A 17,704-nucleotide genomic window follows, 5' to 3' on the forward strand; every position below is an offset into this window, starting at 1 on the left:
CTATACTGTGATTTTAGTGAACAGGTCTACCTTGACAGCATAGTAGATTACTGGTAAACACTATATTTCTTTAATTTTCTTTCACCTTATTAAAAGTGGGGTTTATTTCTGAAAGAACACCTCCAATCATTCTGCAGTTTTAATACTTTGTTTAAACATTAAATAGTTACTAATGCAAGTTTACCATTAATTGTGATAATACAACTAAAAAAAAATTGGTTATTACATAGCTTTTTTTCGTACAAGTAATTCAAAGCTGCCTTTTTTCCATTATCTTATCTTCAGTGGCTGTGTTTCTAGTTTGTCTTGATCCCATATTTCAATCTTTTTTTTCTTTTCTATTAGATAGTTTTCGATAAGGGGAAAAAACAACAAACAAACAAAGGAATTTTGTTAAATGAAATGGAGGTTTAAATGTCCTGACACAGTGTAGATATTTCACCAGTAGAGCTGCAGAGAGTAGGTCTGCTCTATCAGGATAAATATAAGGTGGAATTTACAGTCCTCTTGGAATGAAGAGTCAGATTCTTGTAACAGAAGATTCATTTTTTCATTGTTTTCCTTTTTAATATCTTCTTGTGAAAACAAAATTATCTAATTCATATGTGTCATAAATTTACTGCTGTTGATGTATTCTGGAATAAGGGTTTTCCCTTGGGGAGTAGCGTATGCTCTGGTGAGATAAAATAGACATTAACTTGACCTTTGCCTTGAATTAACCCTATTCTACATCACAACTTTCGCAGAGATTAAAAACCACACGATTCTTTGCCTGGCACTTCTCACTTCAGGCTTCTGCTGCATTGCTGCTTGATAGAGGTGGAATTCTGGCTCTTTCCTACAATTTTTCAATGTACAAATTGCATGCACCAACTATTACCATGCTGTTTCTGGCACAGCCTGGATTCTGCAAGCTTCTCAGCTCTTAAGGGTCTTCCATCAATAATTTTAACCCCTAGAATTAGGAAGTTTTTCCTATGCACAGCCACATCTTTGTGTTGTATCGGGTTACACAATGTCCTCCTGTGCAGGAAAAAATGTAACTGTAGCTGTTAAATCATATTTTATATTCCTATTAATGGCCATGCAGCAATAAGGTAATACATGCCATGTTCTCTGTAGATTTTTGTACCTATGTTGGTGCCTGGAGGCATGTGGTTTGAACCACAGCGAAAGAATGTTACGTACAAGATGGAGGCATTCTGTGAGTGTGCATGCATGAGAGTAAGTTAGTGCAGAAGTTAGTGTTGTGGCATATACTACAATCCCCAGTGGAAAATTTTGGCACAGGGATGACTATTCATCTGTTGAGCATAACACTGGGACAGTCATTACTGAGAATTAGTTCTGAGGGAATGAAGTCAAAAGCATAAATGATGAACTTTGCACTTAAGGCTCTGAGCTCTGGAAAGTAACAGGCTTTCTGTTTCTTCATGAGAATACAGTGGGGTCAATCATGTATGACTTCTTCAGTTATGGTTTTCTATTATTTTCTGAATTATCTGACTATATATATATATATATATATATATATATATATAAAAGCAGCTTTGTGGTTTTTCTTTTCTTTATCTTTCTTGATACCAAGTCAGAGAAAGCTTTAAGCCAGAAACAGTGAATATTGTACTGCTTGTTAACTGCTTTCTAACCTTCATGCAATGAGAAAAACATTAATGGCTAGGACCCTTGCACACAAAATTAGAAAGGACTGTAAGCATAAGAAGAGCTTTAAAAAATATTTGATTTCTCAGTCAAATAGAAATAGCTTTTTATGTCAGTGGAAGAAATATTTTCTGGTTTTATCCCAACCATTCCCTCTGTACATTCAGCAGTGTCTGTAAAATGGACATCTGAAACTGGAAACAGAGGACTGAGACCCCATAGCAAACCCAGTCTGTGTAAAGACCTGAAGGAGAGGAGCAGGGAAAAGGAAATCTGCTTCATTAATAAGTAAGGAGAAGGCTAATGCCTTGTCTAGAGTCAGAGACTTATTTATCACAAATATTTGAGAATACGTGAAAACTGCAGCTGATGTTGAAGTTGACTTTGACTTTGAAGTAACTATCAAGGGCAATTATACACTGTCTTCAAAATGTGCAATTGGCACTGACTCATCTTGGTGTGAACCAGGATTTACTCTATCAACTATGAATTGACATTTTCTCATCAATTGATCAGAGATGAAAATATGAGGGAAGGACTAAACTACTCTGAAATATATTTTGCTGCAGATCTGGGAGATTTCTAAAGTGAAGTCAGCCATAGTACCTTAAGGAGATTTCCTCAAAGGGAAAAATCATACTTTTATATGTATAGTCATATGATTAAAAAAACCCCAACTTCCTTAATTTGAGCAAATAGAAGTCATTTGCTAGATTCTTGGGGGGAATAGGGTAATATATGATGTAATCTACATAACACTTCACCAGTAGAAAAAAAACACTGATTTTCTTTCACTCACTGTTGTGACTTTGGGGTCCACTGTTAAGAATTACAGAACAAATAATTCCTCTTTCTGAGAACAATAGAAAATTGAATGCTTTTAAAAATGTTGATTACTGCATCCAAAATACACATGGAGTTTGAAATGGATATAAAATCAACTATTTTGCTCTTCAAAGATAATGAAAGAATGGTATTGCATAATGCTGACACTGAAATAGCCTGACATTATTTGTTTTCTTATGATGCCAGCTTAAGGATTTGATTCTCCAGTTAACTTGGGCCATTTGTAGCATTGGGCGGTTAATATTACAGGCTAAAGTATTTTCTGCTGCAAGGAGATAAAATACCAGAGTGATATTTCAGTTATCAGAAGTTTAAATTAGTTGCAGTCTTGAGGTATTGATTTTTCTTACCCTTCTCCCATAAGATTTCATCTGCATTGGGCTGCTTGTGTAACCTTTGTGGCAAAATCGAATAGTTTTTTCTCAGCACTGTCATTGGGGTAAAAATGACTGATAGACTGTGATAGAAAGAAGGGAAACAGATAAGTCAGATGTAGATTTGAACAAAAAATTTCTAGGCACTGTGCACAATTTACATGAAAAATGCTAAATTTTAGGTAAAAATGTATTCTTTTACCTACGTTTCCTATCTTTCCCAATCGTGCGTGGGATTAATTTTGTGCTTTACTTCCTTTTAGAACTTAGAGGGCATCTCTGCTTCAAGAAAAAGCTAACAGCTTAATGTCAATGTCTCTTCTACTAATACGGTGTGTAGCTCCAGACGGGTAGAAGACCTGCTGGTTAGAAGTTCGGTATTTTGGTTTTTAGACAGTGTTTGCAACCTTATGTCCTCATAACAGACATTTATAGTAAAATTAAATCTTGACATATTTATAAAAGACATAAACCACATAAATATGAGTTAGCCTAAAAATGCACCGAAGAAATCCTCATCTGGTATCAAAGCAGAATGGCTGTTTCTAAGCAGTCTCTATAGGTTGTTTGGAAGCCATAATTTAGTGATTTTCAAAAGACCTAATGACTTTCAAATTTAGAAGTCAGCATGCATTTTATTCTAGATTTCATTCCTAAAAATGAATGGAATTGCATGTAGTCTTTGTGTCATGGTTTAAGCCCGGCTGTAAATCAGACTATGCAGTCTTATCTCACTCCCCCCCTTCCCTCCCTCCCCCCCACCCTGCTCCCAGAGGGATGGGGAGGAGAATAAAAAGAACATAACTCCCACGGGTTGAGATAAGAATAGTCCAGTAACTAAGGTATAACACAGACCACTACTGCTACCACCAATAATAATAATGATAGAGGAAATAACAAGGGAAGAGAATACAATTGCTTATCACCAGCCGACCAATACCAGCCCAACCAAGCAGTGATCTAGCCCTTCCAGGTAACTGCCCCCAGTTCTACATTCTGGGCATGACGTGCTGTGGTATGGAATACCTCTTTGGTTAGTTTGAGTCAGGTGTCCTATCTCTGCTTCTTCCCAGCTTCCCCTCCTCCCTGGCAGAGCATGAGACTCACAAAGTCCTTGGTCAGAGTAAACATGACTTAGCAACAACTATAAACATCAGTGTTATCAGCGTTGTTCCCAGACTGAAAGGCAATGCCACAGCACTGCACCAGCTACTGAGAAGGAGAAAAATGACTGCTACTGCTGAACCCAGGACACTTTGTTAATCCCAAAGAAGTGTTTTTCTTGCACAGCATTTAAAAATACTGCCTGTTTTGCAGGAGTGCTATGAGACTTTCCCTCTTTTTCATAATCCCCTTAAACTCCTTGGTGACAGGTAAATTCTGTTTCTAAATGCAAATCCCACCACCTTCTTCCATTTTGACATTCAGTGTCATATTTTTAGCTTTCAGCACAATTTAGAATTGGCTAGATGAAGTCTAAGAGTAGGAAGGAGGTTCCCAGATCCTCACTAAAAAAGATTTTTCCCAGTGCCTTTCTCCAGAATGGAGCTGGTTCCAAACAGCATTTAAGAGACTACAAAAAATATTTAGCTTTTGATATCCTGCATGACCATTCAGTTTATGGTTGGAAGACTCCAGCTCTAAGGAATTAGTGTATATGTTGGGTGTTTATATGTTGAGTGAATGCGTTTTTTTATAAATTACTGGTGTGCTTGTAGAATCTGCTCACAGATTGCTAGCATTTGACATAATTTTCAATACATTTAAAGGGGAAAATTAGACCGTTGCAGGTTTGTTGGCATGTATACTTTTAATACACTGAGGTTTGGTCATCGTTGTGATATTTCTGTTGCCTCTGTTTTAGTACCTAAATAAATCTAATAGCTAAACCACATTTCATTCTGAAGTACTTTTGGTTTTATAGGTTTATGTTCTCATCCAGCTTAATTAATTTATAAAATATGATTAGGTAGTCCTTAACAATCCTTTCTCAGAATCCTAGGAAGATAACTGAAAGATACTTTACAGATCACATAACTTTTCTGAGCCAAAGCCTACCTATGTCATTACGGACAGTTTTGGTTTTGTTTTTATCTAGACTCTTTGCAAAGACTTTAGATGTTGATAACTATACCATCTTTCAAGCAATCTGTTCCATGACTTTGCTATCCTTACTGTTAGGAACAGTTACTAGCACAGTTTCTACCTCTCCACTGCCTTTTTCTACTTTAGACCTGCCATTTCTTGCTTTATCCATGGTGAACACAGAATGTATGCTATTTCATCTGTATGTATTTGAAGATAATTTCTATATGCTTTACCCTTTAAACAAATTTTCTCTCTTTTAAGCATCTCAATTTCTTTCAGCTTTATTTTCTAATTTGTGGTATACTCTGTGAAGTGCAGTTCACAGTATCACAGTATGCTAGAGATTGGAAGGGACCTCGAAAGATCATCTAGTCCAATCCCCCTGCCGGAGCAGGAACACCTAGATAATGTTACACAGGAATGTGTCCAGGAGGGTTTTGAATGTCTCCGGGGAAGGAGACTCCACAACCTCCCTGGGCAGCCTGTTCCAGTGTTCTGTCACCCTCACTGAGAAGAAGTTTCTTCTCAAGTTTAAGTGGAACCTCTTGTGTTCCAGTTTGTACCCATTACCCCTTGTCCTATCATTGTTTGCCTGCCACTGAGTAGAGCCTGGCTCCATCCTCGTGACACTCCCCCTTTATATATTTATAGACACTTATAAGGTCACCCCTCAGTCTTCTCTTCTCCAAACTATAGAGACCCAGCTCCCTCAGTCTTTCCTCATAAGGGAGATGCTCCAGTCCCTTAATCATCTTAGTTGCCCTGCGCTGGACTCTCTCCAGCAGCTCCCTGTCCTTCTTGAACTGAGGGGCCCAGAACTGGACACAATATTCCAGATGGGGTCTCACCAGGGCAGAGTAGAGGGGAAGGAGGACCTCTCTCGACCTACTAACCACCGCCCTTCTAATACACCCCAGGATGCCATTGGCCTTCTTGGCCACAAGGGCACAGTGTTGGCTCATGGTCATCCTGTCGTCCACTAGGACCCTCAGGTCCCTCTCCCCTACACTGCTCTCTAACAGGTCGTTTCCCAACCTATGCTGGAACCTGGGGTTGTTCCTGCCCAGATGCAGGACTCTACACTTTCCCTTGTTAAATTTCATCCAGTTATTCCCTGCCCATCTCTCCAGCCTGTCCAGGTCTCGCTGGATGGCAGCAGAGCCTTCTGGCGTGTCAGCCACTCCTCCCAGCTTAGTGTCATCAGCAAACTTGCTGATAGTACACTCAATTCCCTCATCTAAATCATTGATGAATATATTAAATAATACCGGTCCCAGTACTGACCCTTGAGGCACTCCACTAGTTACAGGCCTCCAACTAGACTCCGCCCCATAGACTACAACTCTCTGGCTTCTCTCCTTCAGCCAGTTCGCAGTCCACCTCACCACCTGATCATCCAGTCCACACTTCCTCAATTTAGCTGTGAGGATGCTGTGGGAGACTGTGTCAAATGCTTTGCTGAAGTCAAGGTAGACCACATCCACCGCTCTGCCATCATCCATCCACCGTGTTATTTCCTCATAAAAGGCTAAGAGATTGGTCAAACATGATTTCCGCTTGGTGAAGCCATGTTGACTGCCCCTCATAACCCTCTTATCCTTGATATGCCTTAAGATGGCACCAAGGATAAGGTGTTCCATTACTTTCCCAGGGATGGAGGTGAGGCTGACCGGTCTATAGTTACCCGGGTCCTCCTTCTTGCCCTTTTTGAAGCCTGGAGTGACATTTGCTTTCCTCCAGTCCTCAGGCACCTCTCCCGTTTCCCAAGACTTGGTAAAGATGATGGAGAGTGGCCTAGCAATGACTTCCGCCAGTTCCCTCAGCACCCGCGGGTGCATCCCATCTGGACCCATGGATTTGTGGATGTCCAGATTGCTCAACTGGTCTCTAACCCATTCCTCATCGACTAAGGCAAACCGCTCCGTTGACCTGACTTCATCTAAGGTCTCAGGGGTACAGGGCTCTTCAGGACTGCCTGCAGCAGAGTAGACAGAGACAAAGAAGGCATTCAGTAACTGCCATCTCTGTATCTTCTGTCACCAGGGCACCCATCCCGTTCATCGGTGGGCCTACATTGCCTCTGGTGTTAGTTTTATCTGCCATGTATTTGAAAAAGCTCTTTTTGCTGTCCTTGACCCTTCTCGCCAGGTTTAATTCTAAGGAGGCCTTAGTCATCCTAGCTGCCTTCCTACATCCTCTAGCAGCAGCCTTATATTCCTCCCAAGTGGCCAGCCCCTCCTTCCATGACCTGTAAACTCTCCTCTTCCACTTGAGCATACCCAGCAATTCCCTATTTAGCCACGCAGGTCTCCTGGCCCTCTTCCTTGACTTCCTACATGTCGGGATGCTCCGATCTTGAGCACGGAAAAAGCAATCCTTAAATGTCAACCAACTATCTTGGGCCCCTTTACCTTCAAGCAGCCTTGCCCACGGGATTTCCCCTAGCAATTGCTTGAAAAGGCCAAAATTTGCCCTGCTAAAGTCCAGGGTTACAATTCTACTTGGTATTCTACTAGTCCTACTGCACAAGATCCTGAACTCCACCATTTTGTGGTCGCTGCAACCAAGGCAGCCCTCAACCCTTACTGCTTCAACCAGATCCTCCTTGTTAGTGAGGATGAGATCCAGCAGCACTCCTCTCCTGGTTGGCTCATCCACCATTTGCAGGAGGAAGTTATCATCCATACACTGGAGGAACCTCCTGGACTGCGGCTGGGTTGCCGAGTGGTCCTTCCAGCAAACATCAGGGAAGTTAAAATCCCCCATGACGACCACAGCCTGTGACTGTGAGGCCGCTCTCAGCTGCCTGTAGAAGGCCTCGTCAACTTCCTCACCCTGATCTGGTGGTCTGTAACAGACACCTACAACAATATCCCCCCTGCCAGCCTGCCCCTTAATTCTCACCCACAGACTCTCAACTCGCTTGTCATCTGTCCCTGGACAGAACTCGGTGCATTGTAGTTGCTCCCGCACAGAAAGAGCAACCCCACCACCCTTCCTGGCTGGCCTGTCTTTTCTGAAAAGGACATAGCCCTCCATGACTATATTCCAGTCATGTGAGCTGTCCCACCACGTCTCTGTAATTGCCACCAGATCATAGTCTCCTGACTTAACACAGGTTTCCAGCTCCTCCTGCTTATTTCCCATGCTGCGCGCATTGGTTTACAGACATTCCAGGGAGCGAGCTGAGCACACCGATTTCATCCTAGGATTATAGGAGGCCTCCCAGTCTTCATCAATTCTGGAGTGCTGCCCCACTGGGGCAAGCCCAGCTACAACCCCATCCCCCTTCGAATCTAGTTTAAAGCTCTCCAAATGAGCCCTGCTAATTTGTGCCCCAGCATCCTTTTGCCTCTGTGAGACAAACCTTTCTCACTTGTCATTGTCCAGACTGGTGCCCTATAAAACCAGCTGTTATCAAAGAATCCAAAGCCCTGCCTGTAGCACCAGTCTCGAAGCCAATTGTTTATGAACTGAATCTTCCCTTTCCTTCCCACATCATCAGTGGAAGATGGAAGGAGTGAGGAGAAGATCACTTGAGCCCCAGACTCTTTCACCATCCGCCCCAAGGCCCTGTAGTCTTTCTTCATCCCCCTCAGGCTGGGGGAAGCAGCTTCCTCCCCACCTGTCTGGAAGACCAGCAGCGGGTAGTAATCCGTCGGGTGCACCAGGTTGGGGAGCGCCCTGGTGATATCCCTGATCCGGGCTCCAGGCAGACTACACACTTCCCTATGATGAGGGTCAACTCTGCATATCGGGCCCTCTGTTCCTCTCAGAAGGGAATCCCCTACTACAATGACCCTTCTTTCTTTCTTAACAGAGGCAGTCTTGAGGTGCAAAGTCGACCCCCTTTTCCTATGTGGCCTTATGGGCTGGCCCTGCCCCACATTCTCACCTACCTCTCCTTCAAGATCCAGGGCCTCGAACCTATTATGGAGGGAGTTCCTGTCCTGATGTCCTTAAGCCATTGATTAAAAATCTACTTATATTTAATCTCTCCCTTTAATATTTTTCTGAAAGATATACTACTATTTGGTGAAGTACAGTGTCAAGAATTCAAATAATGCTATTGAGTTGACCATGGCAAATGCAAGGTCCTACACCTGAGTCGGAACAATCCCAGGCACAGCTAGAGGTTGGGCAGAGAAGAGATTCAGAGCAGCCCTGCAGAGAAGAACTTGGGGGTGTTGGTCGATGAGAAAATGAACATGAGTCGGCTTCAGTGTGCGCTTGCAGCCCAGAAAGCCACCTGAATCCTGGGCTGCATCAAAACGAGTGTGACCAGCAGGTCTAAGGAGGTGATCCTGCCCCTCTACTCTGCTCTTGTAGACAGCACTTGCAGTATTGCGTGCAGTTCTGGTGTCCTTAACATAAAAAGGACATGGAACTGTTGGAACAAGTCCAGAGGAGGGCCACAAGGATGATCAGGGGACTGGAGCACCTCCCGTATAAAGACAGGCTGAGAAAGTTGTGGCTGTTCAGTCTGGAGAAGGCAAGGCTGTGTGGAGACCTCATAGCAGCCTTCCAGTGTCTGAAGGGGGCCTATAGGGATGCTGGGGATGGAATCTTCATTAGGGACTGCAGTGATAGGACAAGGGGTAACGGGTTAAAACGTAAACAGGGGAAGTTTAGATTGGGTATAAGGAGGAAATTCTTTCCTGTTAGGGTGGTGAGCCACTGGGATGGGTTGCCCAAGGATCTTGTAAATGCTCCATCCCTGGCGGTGTTCAAGGCCAGGTTGGACATAGCCTTGCGTGACATGGTTTAGCGTGAGGTGTCCCTGCCCATGGGAGGGGGGTTGGAACTTGATGATCTTAAGGTCCTTTCAAACCCTAACTATTCTATGAGTTTAGGACAAATAACTTAGCCACTGTATTTTATAAGCCAGCCTTTTGTTTCTCTGCAAGTATAATTCTTTTCCTGTCAATTCCAATTGTCTGATTGTGATGCAAAGCAACACCCGTACATCCCTTCTTCAGCAGACATAGCTCACATATGACTGAAAGAAGTGTGATTTCCTAGGTGCAGTACTTTGCATTTCTTCCTGTTGATCAGGATTCTGCCTTTCCAATCCTTATCTGCGGCTTCTCAGTTTATTTTAATTCTTACCTTGTCCTCCAACAGAGTAGACTCCTGAAAATCAGATAAGTATGGTCTCAGTTATGTCACATAGATGGCTACATAGAACCTGATGTCCTAAACATGGCCCTGCTTTCATCTTGACAGAAGATCAATAATAAAATCTCTTATTTTCCACCTACTGTTTACTAGTTTTATCAAAGACTATTTTTCCTGTTTATCAGACTGTCATGTGAAATAAAGACGAACTTTATTAATATCAAGATTTCTCCATCATCCACAAGGCTTATAATACTGTCCTGGATTGACATTGCGTTGGCTATATCCCACTTGTTATCAACAAATCCAGATCAGATATTACTCATATCCTTTCGTCCTTATAGGCTTAAAAGGCACTCTTTTTTTCCCTGTAACTGAGTTCTCGCATGCATTATGCTAAATGTTTAGCCCTTTGGCGTTTTTTTTCCCTTTCCAGTCTTCTATACTTTCTGCCAGTTCTCAAAGGTAATTGTTAATGTCATTGAAATAACAAGAGAAAATTTTCTAAATACATGAGATTTCCATTTTGAAAATACCTACTGTAGCTAACTACTCTTTAAACTGTTAATTCCCTGCTTAGTTGTGTCTTGGGTTCAGCAGTAGCAGTCATTTTTCTTCTTAGTAGCTGGTGTAGTGCTATGTTTAGTTGTTGCTAAGTAATGTTTACTCAAACCAAGGACTTTTTGAGGTTGATCCTCTGCTAGGAAGGGGAGGGGGGGGCAGGAGTAAGCAGAGACAGGACACATGACCCAGGCTAACCAAAAGGGGTATTCCATACCACAGCATGTCATGCCTAGTATACAAACTGGGGGGAGTTTACTCTAAAGGGCTAGGTCGCTGCTTGGGTCCGGCTGGGTATCGGTCAGCAGGTGGTGAGCGTTTATATTCTCTTCGCTTGTTATTTCCCTTATCATTATTGGTGGTAGCAGTAGTGGGTTTGTGTTATACCTTAGTTACTGGACTGTTCTTATCTCAACCTGTGGGAGTTACATTCTTTAAAATCTCCTCCCCATCCATCTGGGAATGTGGGAGAAGGAAGAAGGGGGAGTAGTGAGCAAGTGGCTGCATGGTTCTGAGTTACCGGCTGGGCTTAAACCATGCCACAACAGTTCTTCGTGGCGCCCAACGTGGGGTCCGAACGGTTCAGATAATGACAGATCTGACCAGGGTGTGTCTAATCGTATTTGTGATAAGCATTTATGGCTTTGGATTAATGCTGACTAGTCCTAATGCTGATTTATTGGCTCTCAAAGTTGTTGCTCTTGGTCTCACAGTTTCAGCATGTCGTACCTTACTTACAGCCAGTATTTGCTGTTGTAGTGTTCATTGGCTGGGGGGGTTTGGGCTAAGGTTCTTGTTTCACTGTACTTTATGGTAATGACTTGTAGTACAATAGAATCATTGATCATGAAACTGCTCTGGTTTGCGTTCCCAGTATGGTCATCACTTCTGTATTTTGGGAGGTATATAATGGAAGTGTTTAACAATTACATATCTTTTTTTCCCTCCTTCTGTGGTAAGCCTATGAATGAGACATTCCTTTGTGCTCCCAGCTCCCCCACCAGATTATTTACAGCATCATTTGAGAGTTCTGAAGGTTTTGAATGGCCTTTGGGTACCCTTGGGACCTGCCTGCTGATTGTAATGGGGATTACCATGTTGGCACACATACAGGGTGTGTTTTACCCACGACCATTTCATCTGATGTCAAGAGCTGAGCAGAGTCGGGTTTGGGTCTTGTCTAGGATTAGACGGTGATCTAGGGGGACCAGGAGATTTTCTCCGAGGCTGGATAGTCATGAGTGGCAGGGTGTGTGGGATAGTATGGGCAAGTATCTAGTCCACTGGGCCCCTCCAGTGCTTTGGAACTTCACCACTGAACATGTGCAAAATACAGAAAAATTAGTAAAACACTTAAATGAGGTTCGTTGTCATTCTGGCCATACCAGAGATGACAAATCATGCAGCGTGCTGGGGCTTGCCCTATGCTTCCAGAGCCCTGTTCAACACTCTGCAGCACCTTCAAAGGAAAAAGATGTCTCTGGATCTGATGGCAAAGCAACTGACAATACAGCTACTCCAAACACAGCAGCTACACCAATCCCAGTGACAAGTACAGCAGCTACTCCATCCCCAACAACAACAGACAGAGCAGCTGCTGGTGCTACTGAGCCCCCAAGCACAGTGGCTGCACCAGCCCTGACAATAGATACTGCAGATAAACCAAAGGACCAATTCGTTCCAATATAAGTTGCCCCTGTATGCAAGGAAAAAAGCAAACAAGAGGCACAAAAAGCAACCCATACAGTGAAGAAAGATGAAGAGCCAATGCACATACTACATGGGACAGCATCTGATCAACAGTTATGTAGATCAGAGGAAGATGAAGAGGTGACTTCTTGACCCCGGACCAAAACCGAGATACGGAATATATGAAAAGATTTCACCTGTCATACAGGGGAGCACATCATCACCTGGTTGCTCCAATGCTGGGACAATGGGGCTGACATTCATGACCTAGAAGGTAGGGAAGCTAAGCAGCTGGGATCACTTGCTAGGGAAGGGGGAATTGACAAAGCAATTGCAAAAGATAAACTCAAGAGCCTCAGCCATTGGAGGCAGCTCTTGGCAGCTGTGAAAGAAAGGTTTCTGTACAAGGACGATGTTATGAGTCATTCGGCCAAGTGGTATGCCACAATTGATATTGCCATTGCATTTTTCTCAGTTCCTTTGTCAGCAGAGTGCAGGCCACACATCACTTTTACTTCAAGAGGTGTCCAGTACACTTGGAACCAACTGCCCGAGGGGTGGAAACAGAGCCCTACCACCTGCCATGGGCTGATCCAGATTGCAGTGGAACAGGGGCAAGCTCCAGAACATCTGCAATACATTGATGACAGCATTCTGTGGGGTGAGACAGCAGAAGAATTTTCTGAGAAAGGGAGGAAAATAATTCAAATGCTGCTAAAAGCTGATTTTACCATAAAACGGAGTAAGGTCAAGGGACCTGCACAGGAGATTCAGTTCTTGGGAATAAAATGGCAAGATGGATGTCATCAGATCCCCACAGATGTGATCAACAAGATAACAGCAATGTCTCCACCAACTAATAAGAAAGAAACACAAGCTTTCTTGGGTGCTGTGGTGTTCTGGAGAATGCACATCCCAAATTGCAGTCTGATTGCAAGCGTTCTCTATCATGTGACCTGGAAGAAGAATGATTTTAAATGGGGCCCTGAGCAGCAACAAGCCTTTGAGCAAGTTAAATGAGAGATAGTTCATGCAGTAGCCCTTGGAGCAGTCTGGACTGGACCAGATGTAAAAAATCTACTCTACACCGCAGCCGGGGAGAATGGTCCTACCTGGAGCCTCTGGCAGAAAGCTCCAGGGGAGACTCGAGGTCGGCCCCGCGGCTTTTGGAGTCTGGGAAACAGAGGATCTAGGCCAGCTATACCCCAACTGAGAAAGAGATACTGGCAGCCTGTGAAGGAGTTCAAGCTGCTTCAGAAATGGTTGACACTGAAGCACAGCTAATCCTGGTACCCTGGTTGCCTGTGCTGGGCTGGATGTTCAAAGGCAGGGTCTCTTCTACACATAGAATCATAGAATCATAGAATAGTCAGGGTTGGAAAGGACCTTAAGATCATCTAGTTCCAATCCCCCTGCCATGGGCAGGGACACCTCACGCTAAATCATGTCACCCAAGGCCTCGTCCAACCTGGTCTTGAACACCGCCAGGGATGGAGCATTCACAACCTCCCTGGGCAACCCATTCCAGTGCCTCACCACCCTAACAGGAAAGAATTTCTTCCTTATATCCAATCTAAACTTCCTCTGTTTAAGTTTTAACCCGTTACCCTCGTCCTATCACTACAGACTCTAATGAAGAGTCCCTCCCCAGCATCCCTATAGGCCCCCTTCAGATACTGGAAGGCTGCTATGAGGTCTCCATGCAGCCTTCTCTTCTCCAGGCTGAACAGCCCCAACTTCCTCAGCCTGTCTTCATATGGGAGGTGCTCCAGTCCCCTGATCATCCTCGTGGCCCTTCTCTGGACTTGTTCCAACAGTTCCATGTCCTTTTTATGTTGAGGTCACCAGAACTGCACACAATACTCCAGGTGAGGTCTCACAAGAGCAGAGTAGAGGGGCAGGATCACCTCCTTCGACCTGCTGGTCACATTCCTTTTGATGCAGCCCAGGATACGGTTGGCTTCCTGGGCTGCAAGCGCACACTGCTGACTCATGTTCATTTTCTCATCGACCAACACCCCCAAGTTCTTCTCTGCAGGGCTGCTCTGAATCTCTTCCTTGCCCAACCTGTACCTGTGCCTGGGATTGCTCCAACCCAGGTGTAGGACCTTGCACTTGGCATGGTTAAACTTCATAAGGTTGGCATCAGCCCACCTCACAAGTGTGTTGAGGTCCCTCTGGATGGCATTCCTTTCCTCCAGGGTATCAACCGAACCACACAGCTTGGTGTCATCGGCAAAGTTGCTGAGGGCGCACTCAATCCCACTGTCCATCTCAGTGACAAAGATGTTAAACAAGTCCGGTCCCAACACCCATCCCTGAGGGACACCACTTGTTACTGGTCTCCAACCGGACATTGAGCCATTGACCACAACTCTTTGTGTGCAGCCATCCAGCCAGTTCTTTATCCACCGAGTGGTCCATCCATCAAATTGATGTCTCCAATTTAGAGACAAGGATGTCGTGTGGGACAGTGTCGAATGCTTTACACAAGTCCAGGTAGATGACATCAACTGCTCTACCCCTGTCCATCAGTTCCGTAGCCCCATCATAGAAGGCCACCAAATTGGTCTGGCAGGATTTCCCCTTAGTGAAGCCATGCTGGCTGTCACCAAGCACCTTGTTGATTTTCATGTGTCAGCATGCCATCCAGGAGAATCTGCTCCAAGATGTTGCCAGGCACAGAGGTGAGACTAACTGGTCTGTAATTCCCTGGGTCATCCATTTTCCCCTTCTTGAAAATGAGGGTTATATTTCCTTTTTTCCAGTTGTTGGGAGCTTCGCCTGACTGCCATGATTTTTCAAATACGATGGCCACCGGCTTCACAACTTCATTTGCCAGCTCCTTCAGGACCCGCGGATGGATTTTATCAGGTCCCATGGACTTGTGCACATTCAGATTTTTAAGATGGTCTCGAACCAGATCCTCTCCTACAGTGGGCTCAAGGTCTTCATTCTCACAGTCCTTGCGTCTGCCTTCCAAGACTTGGGTGGTTTGGTCAGAGCCTTTGCCAGTGAAGACCGAGGCAAAGAAGTCATTCAGAACCTCAGCCTTCTCCAAATCCTGTGTAGCCAGTTCTCCCAAGAGCTTCCTGAGGGGGCCTATGTTCTCCCTACTCTGTTTTTTATTTGCTATGTCCCTGTAGAATCCCTTCCTGTTATCCTTAATGCCCCTACCCAAGTTTAATTCTAACTGGACCTTAGCTTTCCTAACCTGGTCCCTAGCTTCCCAGACAACATCTCTGTACTCTTTCCAGGCTGCCTGTCCTTGCTTCCACTTATTATAGGCCTCTTTTATCATTTGAATTTTCCTCAGGAGCTCCTTATCCATCCAAGGAGATCTCCTGGCCCTCCTGCTGCACTTCCTTCTAGTTGGGATGCAACACTCCTGAGCTTGTAGCAGGTGATCCTTGAATATCAGCCAAGAGTCTTGGCCCCCCCTGCCCTCTAGGGCTGTATCCCATGGAACCTTACTAAGCAGGTTCCTGAAGAAGCCAAAGTCTGCTCTTTTGAAGTCCAGGGCAGTGACCTTGCTGCACGCTCTTCTCACTGTCCTGAGGTTCTCAAATTTTAGCATCTTGTGATAGCTGCATCCAAGGCTGCCCTGGAGTGTCACATTTCCAACCAGCCCTTCCCTGTTGGTGAGCACGAGGTCAAGCATGGCACCTCTGCTTGTCAGCTCCTCTATTACTTGCAAAAGGAAGTTGTCTTCCACACAATCGAGGAACTTCCTGGATTGCTTGTGCCAGGCCATACCATCCTTCCAACAGATGTCAGGGTGGTTGAAGTCACCCATGAGAACAAGGGCCTGTGAGCATGAGACTTTTCCTATCTGTCTATGGAGTGCTTCATCCACAGCTTCTCCTTGATCAGGTGGTCTGTAACAGATGCCCACAGTAATGTCTCCCATAGCTATATTCCCTTTAACCCTGACCCACAAACTCTCTGTTGACTGCTCACCTGTCCCCAGACAGAGTTCCATACTCTCCAGCCTATCCCTAACATAAAGGGCAACTCCCCCTCCCCGCCTGCCAGGCCTGTCTTTTCTAAAGAACCTGTAATCTTCCATTCCAACACTCCAGTCGTAGGAGCCATCCCACCATGTTTCTGTGATGCCCATGATATCATACCCCTGTAGACGTGCACACATCTATAATTCCTCTTGTTTGTTCCCCATGCTACAGGCATTTGTATGGAGGCATCTGAGCCGAGCTCCAAATGAAGCTGGCTCATTGGCTGGAGTGTTTGGGATATCTCTACATCATGGAACCGGTGCTACATGGAGTAAATGGGCTGCACTAATTACACAACAAACTCAAATAGGAAATCCCAGTCATCCGGGAATTCTAGAAGTCATCATGGACTGGCCAGGGGAGAAAGATTTGGGATGTCACTAGAGGAGAAGGTGATGTGTGCTGAAGAGGCCCCACTATATAATAAACTGTCAGAAAGTGAAAAGCAATATGCCTTGTTTACTGATGAGTCCTGCCATGTTTTGGGAAATCATCAGAGATGGAAGGCCTCAATGACAAGTTGCAGAAACTGCTGAAGGAGAAGGGGAATCGAATCAGTTTGCCAATGTGAAAGCCATCCAGCTGGCCCTGGACATTGCTGAATGGGAAAAGTGGCCAGTACTTTCTCTCTGTACTGACTCATGGTTGGTGGCAAATGCCCTGTGGGGGTAGTTGCAGCAATGGAAGCAGAGCAATTGGCAACACAGAGGTAAACCCATCTGGGCTGCTACTCTATGGTGAGATATCGCTGCCTGGGTGCAGAACCTGGTGGTGAAGGTATGCCATGTAGATGCTCATGTACCCAAGAGTCGGGCCACTGAGGAACACCAGAACAACCAACAAGTGGATAAAGCTGCTAAGATTGAAGTGGCTCAGATGGACTTAGATTGGCAACATAAGAGTGAATTATTTTTGGCCCGGTGGGCCCATGACACTTGAGGCCATCAGGGCAGAGATGCAACATATAGATGGGCTCGTGATCGAGGGGTGGACTTAACAATGGACACTGTTGCCCAAGTTATTCAGGACTGTGAAACATGTGCTGCAATTAAGCAAGCTAAACGGTTAAAGCCTCTTTGGTATGGAGGACAATGGCTGAAGTGCAAATATGGGGAGGCCTAGCAGATTGACTAAATCACACTCCCACCAACCCGCCAAGGCAAGCGCCATGTGCTTACCATGGTATAAGCAGCCACCAGATGGCTGGAAACATATGCTGTGCCCACACCACTGCCTGGAAAACTATCCTGGGCCTTGAGAAACAGATTTTGTGGCAACACAGCACCCCAGAGAGAATTGAGTCAGACAATGGGACTCATTTCCAGAACAACCTTGTAGACACTTGGGCCAAAG

The sequence above is a fragment of the Pezoporus occidentalis genome, unplaced genomic scaffold (assembly GCF_034315485.1).
Source record: "Pezoporus occidentalis ecotype Australia unplaced genomic scaffold, CSIRO_AGI_Poc_V1 ctg300, whole genome shotgun sequence".
Classification (NCBI taxonomy): Eukaryota; Metazoa; Chordata; class Aves; order Psittaciformes; family Psittacidae; genus Pezoporus; species Pezoporus occidentalis.